This window comes from Peromyscus eremicus, chromosome 12 (genome assembly GCF_949786415.1).
Source record: "Peromyscus eremicus chromosome 12, PerEre_H2_v1, whole genome shotgun sequence".
Lineage (NCBI taxonomy): Eukaryota > Metazoa > Chordata > Mammalia > Rodentia > Cricetidae > Peromyscus > Peromyscus eremicus.
Genome location: NC_081428.1, coordinates 5,645,257 through 5,653,302, shown reverse-complemented (window position 1 = coordinate 5,653,302; position 8,046 = coordinate 5,645,257).

Below are 8,046 nucleotides of genomic sequence, written 5' to 3'. Positions count from 1 at the left end.
TACAACCACAAGGCCTCGAGAGAGCCTTGTGTGCTGGCATATGCATGGCTGTGCACCACAGGGCCATGGTGAGTACGTGCATGCTGGCCTTGCTGGTGTAGGTTCTGTCTTAGTTACGGTTATTTATGGCTGTGATGAAACACCATGACCAAAGCAACTTGGGGAGGAAAATGTTTATTCAGCTTATGCTTCCACATGACTGCTCATCACTGAAGGAAGTCAGGACAGGAACTCAAACAGGGCAGGAACCTGGAGGCAGGAGCTGATGCGGAGGCCATGGAGGGGAGAGGCTTACTGCCTTGCTCATCATGGTTTGCTCAGCCTTCTTTCTTATAGAACCCAAAACCACCTGCCCATGGATGGCACCAACCACAATGGACTGGGCCCTCCCCATCAATCACTAATTGAGAAAAAGCTGTACAAGCTTGCCTACAGCCTGATGTTAGAGAAGCATTTTCTTAATTGATTACTCAGATGATTTTAGCTTGTGTCAAAATGACATAAAACTAGCCAGCACAGTTGCTACAGTGAGAATAAAGGCCATGAAGTTGGGTACTGGGTGTCAGTTATGTTAACCCTGGGGCATTGGGCAAATAGTTGAGTCTGTTAGTGTCCTGGTTCCCAGCTTAGCCCTCATGGGTTTTTAGGACTGTCTAGCACATAACCTATGGAGTCCAGAGCCCGACATATACAGCTCACACTCAACTCCTATTATCATAGCGTTCCCTGGCTGCAGCTGAGAGCGGTGTAGGCCCTCACATGTCCTCATGAGGGCTGAGTGCAGGCACCCAGGGTTAGCTGGTTGCAGTGTTTGGATCTGTCATATTATATTTGAAATTTATACTGAAACCAACATGCAGAGGTCCCTGGAGAGAACTGGGAGGGGGGAGCCGAGGGTTGGAAGCATATGGTGGGCTGCGTGCTGAAGAATGACTTCAATGATAGAAACAGGCTGCTGAAGAAATATGCTTTTCAGGCCCGTCAGTCACGAACAGTTTCCAAATGTTGACATTATGCGTGATATTAATATACTATAAAGGATCCGTGTAAGACTGGAAAAACACAAACACACCCTGCAAAGCCGAGTTCTACTGAGGCTCCTCCTGGCTTAGAAGTAAAAATTCACATCCAGCTCTGAATACCATGGTTTGGCAGTGACCTACGTACGACAAGGAGCCCCTGCGTGGCCATCGTCCACAGACCTGGGCTTTCCCCACTCAATGTCGCATCCTCACATTGAACATCTCATCAAGGCTTTCTGAGTTTTTCTCCACTATAAAGGACATTTAATCACCCTTTGCCTCCCTTGGGGGTTAGCTAGGACACCATTAGTCCACCTGGAGAATAAAGACCCTTTTCTTCTGCTCCCAGCATGGATGAGCTATTCTGGCTGAGAGCAACCTGTGAGGTCAGGGAAGCTCTTCTATCAAGCCAAAGTACAAAATGAACTCACAGAGGAGCCCCAGATGCATTCTGGAACACAAGGCAGAACCCAGCCGATGGGGATGCTAATTTTCTGCTTTTGTCAATGAAAACCAGACGCCAGGAGGACCCGCTTTGGAGGCCCGAAAATCTTCCTTAGTGAGATGCCACATGGCAGTATCAGAAAGCTGGTGTGCCCGGTGGGTGAGGTGGGGGAGTCATGTGTGGGTAAGGGCTGGTTCTCGTATTTTCTTTGGCACGGTTTATGGAAAAGTCAGAGAGAATGAATTTCAAATGATGGGTCAAAACTCAAGATTTGAAACACATTTCTTCCATCCTGGAGGTCTCCTGCATTCATGGAAATAATTTTGATAACTTGAACCCTGGTCCCATTTTGCAGGTATGTTTCCCATAGAGCCTCATGTAAAAATATTTTTATTTCAGCCGTTTACCATGCACTGAATCTTTGAAATTTTGTATAGTTATGAAGGGAAGTTCAAATCGGTTATAAATGGTTCCCCTAATTTCTATTTTGTTTTCCATTTCTTTTCTGGTTGTGTAGAGTCCAGAAACTTGCTCTCACGCAGTGGTTGGGATGGGATCTCTGCTCAGGTGACTCTTTCCTCTCGCTCTAATTTTAGCTTAATGGTAAACATATTTCAAGTGTTTGACATGTATGTGGCTGATGCAGGAAAATGTGGAAATAACAGATTGCTTGATGGCAAAATAGAAGAAATTATACAGATGGATGACTGTTCATTCACAGGGGCAGAACATAGATACTCTCTCTCTCTCTCTCTCTCTCTCTCTCTCTCTCTCTCTCTCTCTCTCTCTCTGTGTGTGTGTGTGTGTGTGTGTGTGTGTGTGTGTGTGTGTATGTGTGTTTAGACAAAAGGACAACCTGAGGAGTCATTCCTCAGGAGTCATCCACCTTGGGTTTTGAGACAGAGTCTCTCATGGGACTGGGGTTTTCTGAGTAGGTTAGATGGCTGGTCACTAAGTTCCAGGGATTCTCCTATTCCTCCTCAGCACTGGATAAACACACACCACCAGATGCCTGGCCATTTTACAAGGGTTCTGAGTTAGAATACAGATCCTCACACTAGCAGAGCAAGCATTGTACAGACTGAGCTGTTTCCCCAGTCCCAAGATGACTTCCCTGTAAGGACATTGAACTTTGGGAAAGCTGGTACCCAACCAGGAGGAACATGGTTACAGAGGATGACTTCTTACTGCAGAGACTGGTTTGTTTTTAATTTTTATGATACTGAAACATCATCACATTTGTGACCATCTTCTATCCCAGAGTCTCCATCTGGTCGAATTTTAAAGGGGAAGCTGTGTGCTTGCTGGTGCCATGTGAGCCCTTGAACTTCTTAGAGTCACAAGTGTCTCTCTGCCCGTAAAACCTGTGCTGTGCACCAGTAAAGCTGCCTCTTTAATACCTCTGTTTAAGAGGTCTCTACAATTAGGACCCAAGCAAGTCATCCAGATGAAAATATCCAGAGGGTTATAAAAATACAAAGCTGATCCAGACATTTCAGATGCCACCATTTCACCTCGGCAGCACTACACAGCCATGGCCAGACCGGCTTACTCTCTAGGACCTTAGTTCTCAGCCCTCTTTGGTACAGAATGGCCCTAAGATGCCCCATATTGCATTGGTGATCTTTGAGGATCATCACATGCATTGTGTTTTGGTATGAAAACAGAATCACCGGGTCTGAGGAAGAGGCTCATTGGTGAAGTGCTTGCCTTGAAAGTACGAGAACTTGAGTTTGATCCCCGGAACTCATTTCTTTTCTTTTCTTTTCTTTTTTTTTAAGTAGGGTAGTGTGTCATGTGCTTGCAATCCCAGCACTGGGAAGGAAGAGGCAACTGGGTTCCTGGGGTGTGCTGGCCAGCCTATAATATTTGGTGAATTTCAGGCCAGGGAGAGACTCTGTCTCTAAGTCAGGATGGACAACATCTAGGGAACAATAGGTGAGTTTATCCTCTTGCTTCCACTGATATAAATGTGAGAGCCAAAGTTACCTTTTAAGTTTTAGTTATTATACCTTAGAGATCCATGAAACAAAAATGCCTCTAACCTGTAAGCCCCCCGTCCAAGGACAGATAGTTCCTGAAATGCGGGAGGCTGTTGTTTATGGGAGATAACAAGGCATGTGTTTTTCACTCCCCTAAACAGGTTTGTTTGACCCATCTGCACCGATGTGCTTGATCACATGTGGGCAAGATGTTCACAGGCTGGAGGTATGTCAGGATGTACGCTTGCCCCTGATTGGACATGATGGGAATTGCAATGAATTATGGGTTTTCCTTCTTAAGCCGCTACAAACCATGACTTGGGACCATTTCTCAGAAATCTGGATATGGACCTGGCCAGAGCCCATCCACCTGGCCGATATTTAATTAAAGCTTGCTTCAAATTTGCCTTTAAACTGTGGTAGTGGTCTTATTCTCGATCAGTGGGATTAACTGTATAAACGCACTTGTGAATGTATGCCAGCACACACGTGTATACCCAAACACACATGAACACATATACACACAAATAGAATAAAAACAGACCCATATTCACCCTTGGGCCTCTCTGGTACATTGGCTGTTGAAGAATCACAGCTATTCTCCTGGGGCAGGTCAGAATACTAACATTAGTTTCCAAGGGGCGGGTCAGAATATTAACTTGTAGACACTGTCCTATAACCCTGCAGTTGTGAGGAATGGAGGTCCCTGTAGACACTGTCCTATAACCCTGCAGTTGTGAGGAATGGAGGCCCCTGTAGACACTGTCCTATAACCCTGCAGTTGTGAGGAATGGAGGCCCTTGTAGACACTGCCCTACAACTCGTAGTTGTGAGGAGTGTTTCCCCGCTGTCTCCCTGAACTCTCAAGTTCTGATTTGAAAAGCCTTGCTTGTTCCTCATCTCGCTGCTTTTGTTTATGTTTTTTTTTAATTTTTTTAAAATTTATTTTACATACCAACCTTATTTCAAGACAGGGTTTCCTGCAGGCCAAGCTAGCCAAGGATGACCTTTAACTCATGGTCTTCATGCTCCAGTCTCTAAAGTACCAGACATTGGCCACACACCTTGTGCAGTGCTGGGGACTGAATCCAGGGCCCCAGGCATGCTGGGATAGTACGCTACCCTCTTTTAAACACACACATTATCCACTGGTGGTGTTTTGTTTTTTTTTTTAGCTTATTTATGTTTAAATTAGAAATTATTTTTATGTTTAAGTGATGGGTGTGTGTGTGTGTGTATGTGTGACTGTGTTTATGTGAGTGTGTATGTGTATGTTTGTATGTGTGTGAGTATGCATATATGTGTGAGCTTGTGTATGTGTGAGTGTGTGCATGTGTGAGCAAGTATGTATGTGTGTGTGTATGTGTATGTGTGAGTATGCATATATGTGTGAGCTTGTGTATGTGTGAGTGTGTGCATGTGTGAGCAAGTATGTATGTGTGTGTGTATGTGTATGTGTGAGTATGCATATATGTGTGAGCTTGTGTATGTGTGTGTGTGTGCATGTGTGAGCAAGTATGTGTGTGAGTGTGTATGTGTGTGTGTTGTTTGTTTGCTTGTGTTTGCCTCCTGTACTGTAAACAAGCACCCCACCACTGAGCTACACTCCCATCCCTGAAGAGGTGTCTGGAAATGGTCTACTGAGCTGAGACAGGTGGCACAAGCCTGTAGTTCCATTTACATGAGCGGCTGAGGCAGGGGGTCAAGGCCAGACTAGACAACTCAGTGAGATCCTGTCTTAGAGTTAAACGAAGACCATTAAAAATAAAAGCAAACGTGTGCTCACGGCTCTATAGGAGAACACGGTCTACGCAAGCTGTCTTTGCATCTGAGGCACATGGCTGCATCGATCCCTCACCTGATCATGGCCACCCAGAGCGCTGTGTTTCCTTATCTTTATGTTTCTCCTGACGGGACTCTGGCTTGAAGCCAGAGGCTTTGACAGGCAATTTTGTACACACAGGCCCACCCCAGCCTGGCGGCCTTTTATATAAGGAACTCATCATTGTATTGAATGAGACTCAGCCTGTGCCAGTCTGACCTCATCTCACCTAATACCACCTGCAATGACCAGGCATGCATTCGGAAGCGCTAGGGGCTAAGACTCCAGTGCGCATTTTCTTTAGAGGGACACAATTCAACCTGCCACCCTGCTGACTGAAAGACAAAGCTCACAGGGGAGCAAAGATGTCACCATCTCCCAGGTGGGAAGAGACTAGAGATGTATACAATGTTCAAATGCATCACAAGCGCACAGGGCAGGCACACAGTGGAGAATCCTTTCGTGGGTCTCTGCGGTGACTGAGCCTGACCAGGGTATCTTTTCCAGCACGGGGAAGTTCTTTAAAACCTAAGTGACTCTTCCCACCTGTGCCCACTCATCATGCCACTGGGTGCTGGGGCAAGTCAAGGATTCACGAACCAAGGGGGCATTGTTTCCCAAGCGGGCATCCATCAAGTGGGTTGGCCGCGTGAGCACGCCGAGACAGCCCTCTTCCACCTTGCCTTTCCCTGTCCCGACTTCCGCTTATCTGAGAACCTTTTGTTCAGGCTCATAATTATGCAGTGACTCAGGAGCCCACAAGCCTTCCCGGTGGAGGCAGACGAGACCAGCAAGCTCCCTGGACCACCTGTTCCAAGTTATTTCCTGTGTGGGCGGCCACTTCACAGGGCTGCATTTCGGTTACCGTAACAGCCTCTTCAAACCCCGGCGCTCTGAGCTGTTGAAACCAGATGGGATCTCGTTTGGGTCTGTCCGGGCTAGACTCATTGCGCTATCAATGTTTGCATATATATTAAAAAACCTCATGCTCCTTCACAAACAAAGGTTCTCAAGGGGAGATGACACACCCTTGCCATGTGACCTTGGTGCAGAAGCGCAGACTCCTCAGGGCAGGTTAGCTATTCCGCAAGACGCAGTAACTCAGAAGGCAGCAGCGGGAGAGGTAAATATGGAGGTGCGGCTGTCGGCTCCCTGGCTCCCGAGTGAGCTTTGGGTTCAAGGCTCCCGCAGGTTGTGAAATTCTTGCTCCAAACACAACCTCGTGGGCTTTGAAATAACACAGACTATAGCGAACACTGGTCTAAGTCAATGCTGTCCCAATGAACTTGGACAGTTGCTGAGAAGTTACCCTGAGGGTGAGCAGGGGAGGTGAGCTATCCCCAAGTTGGCAGTGCTTACACATCAGAGGTCACACCGAAAGTCCAGGTGTCCAACTCTGCACGCCAGCTGTTTTTAGGACCAGGATGTCCCACGCATTAGTTACAGTAAAAATTACTTATATTTATCTGAAATTCAAGGTAGGATCTGGTGTTCTCAGGGGACCCTGGGCTGATTTTACAACCAGCATTTGTTTGTACTGGCTGGGCTGTACCAAAGGACGTGACAAATATTCTGACTCATTGTCTACCTGGGAGCACCAGGGTTGAGCACTGTGCGTTTACAGCAACCTACTTGTGTGTGACTGAGAAACCTGGCAGAGAGAGAAACAGCCCCACGTTCATGCTACAGGAAGGAAGGGCAAGGCTGCAGAAGGAACAGGGCACAGGGACCCTAACACTTGGTTAAAGGTTTAGCTGTAGGGTTTGGACTGGTGACTGAACACCTAAATTTGTGCTACGGCAGCAGGTAATGCCTGTTCCTCGGAGCCACAGAGGTGATGGAAGTCACAGGTTCCCCCAAGCACGTGCTGTGTGAGGAAGGATCCTCATCTGTTTATAAGTCAGCAAGCCAACTGAAAATTCTCAGTGCTCCAGCCTCCACCTCCCAGACACCCAGTGACAAGGATCAATGTCTTGTCACAGACACATTTTGTAATGGTGCTGATGGGGACAGTGAGTCACATAACTGAATGTGGAGGTGTAGGAAGAAAATTCAGCCACAGTGGCAACCGAAAATGAGCTGAGAATTGAACACCCGATGGATTGGGGGTGATTCTGGCAGGTGCTTGTGTGTTGCATCCTGGGATATCACTGCAGCCTTGGTTCCAAACACTCTGCACAGTGCGTGATGTCACACCATGCCAAGCTAAGAAAGCCTGACTGAAACATATCAGATCAGGCTGCAGACTATAACACGCTATGAACTGCTGTGCATACATGTACATTTTTACTGTACATGTAAAACTTTCTGCTCATATAGAATCGGAATGGTTTAATAAGAATAAAACCTTTTCTCCCATCATCCTTAGCATGTATCATACTAGTCTATGTTTGGATTTGATTGTGTTAGAACTGTTGTTCTCAACCTATGGGTCAGGACCCCCCTTGGGGGCCTAACTACGCTTCCACAGGGGTCGCCAAAGACCAAAAACACAGATATTTACAGTATGACTCATAACACTAGCAAAATTATGACTATGAAGTAGCAACAGAAATAATGTTCTGGTTGGGGGGCGGGTCACCACAACATGAGGAGCTGTATTAAAGGGTCCCAGTATTAGGAAGGATGAGAACCTCTGAGTTAGAATGTTTGACTTTTAAAATTGCTTTCTGAGGTTGGGGTGATGGCTCAGGGGTAAAGTGCTTGACCTGAGTGTGGATTCCCAGAACTCACACGAAGCTGGGTGGCATTGTACATGTCTGCTCTCCTGGTACT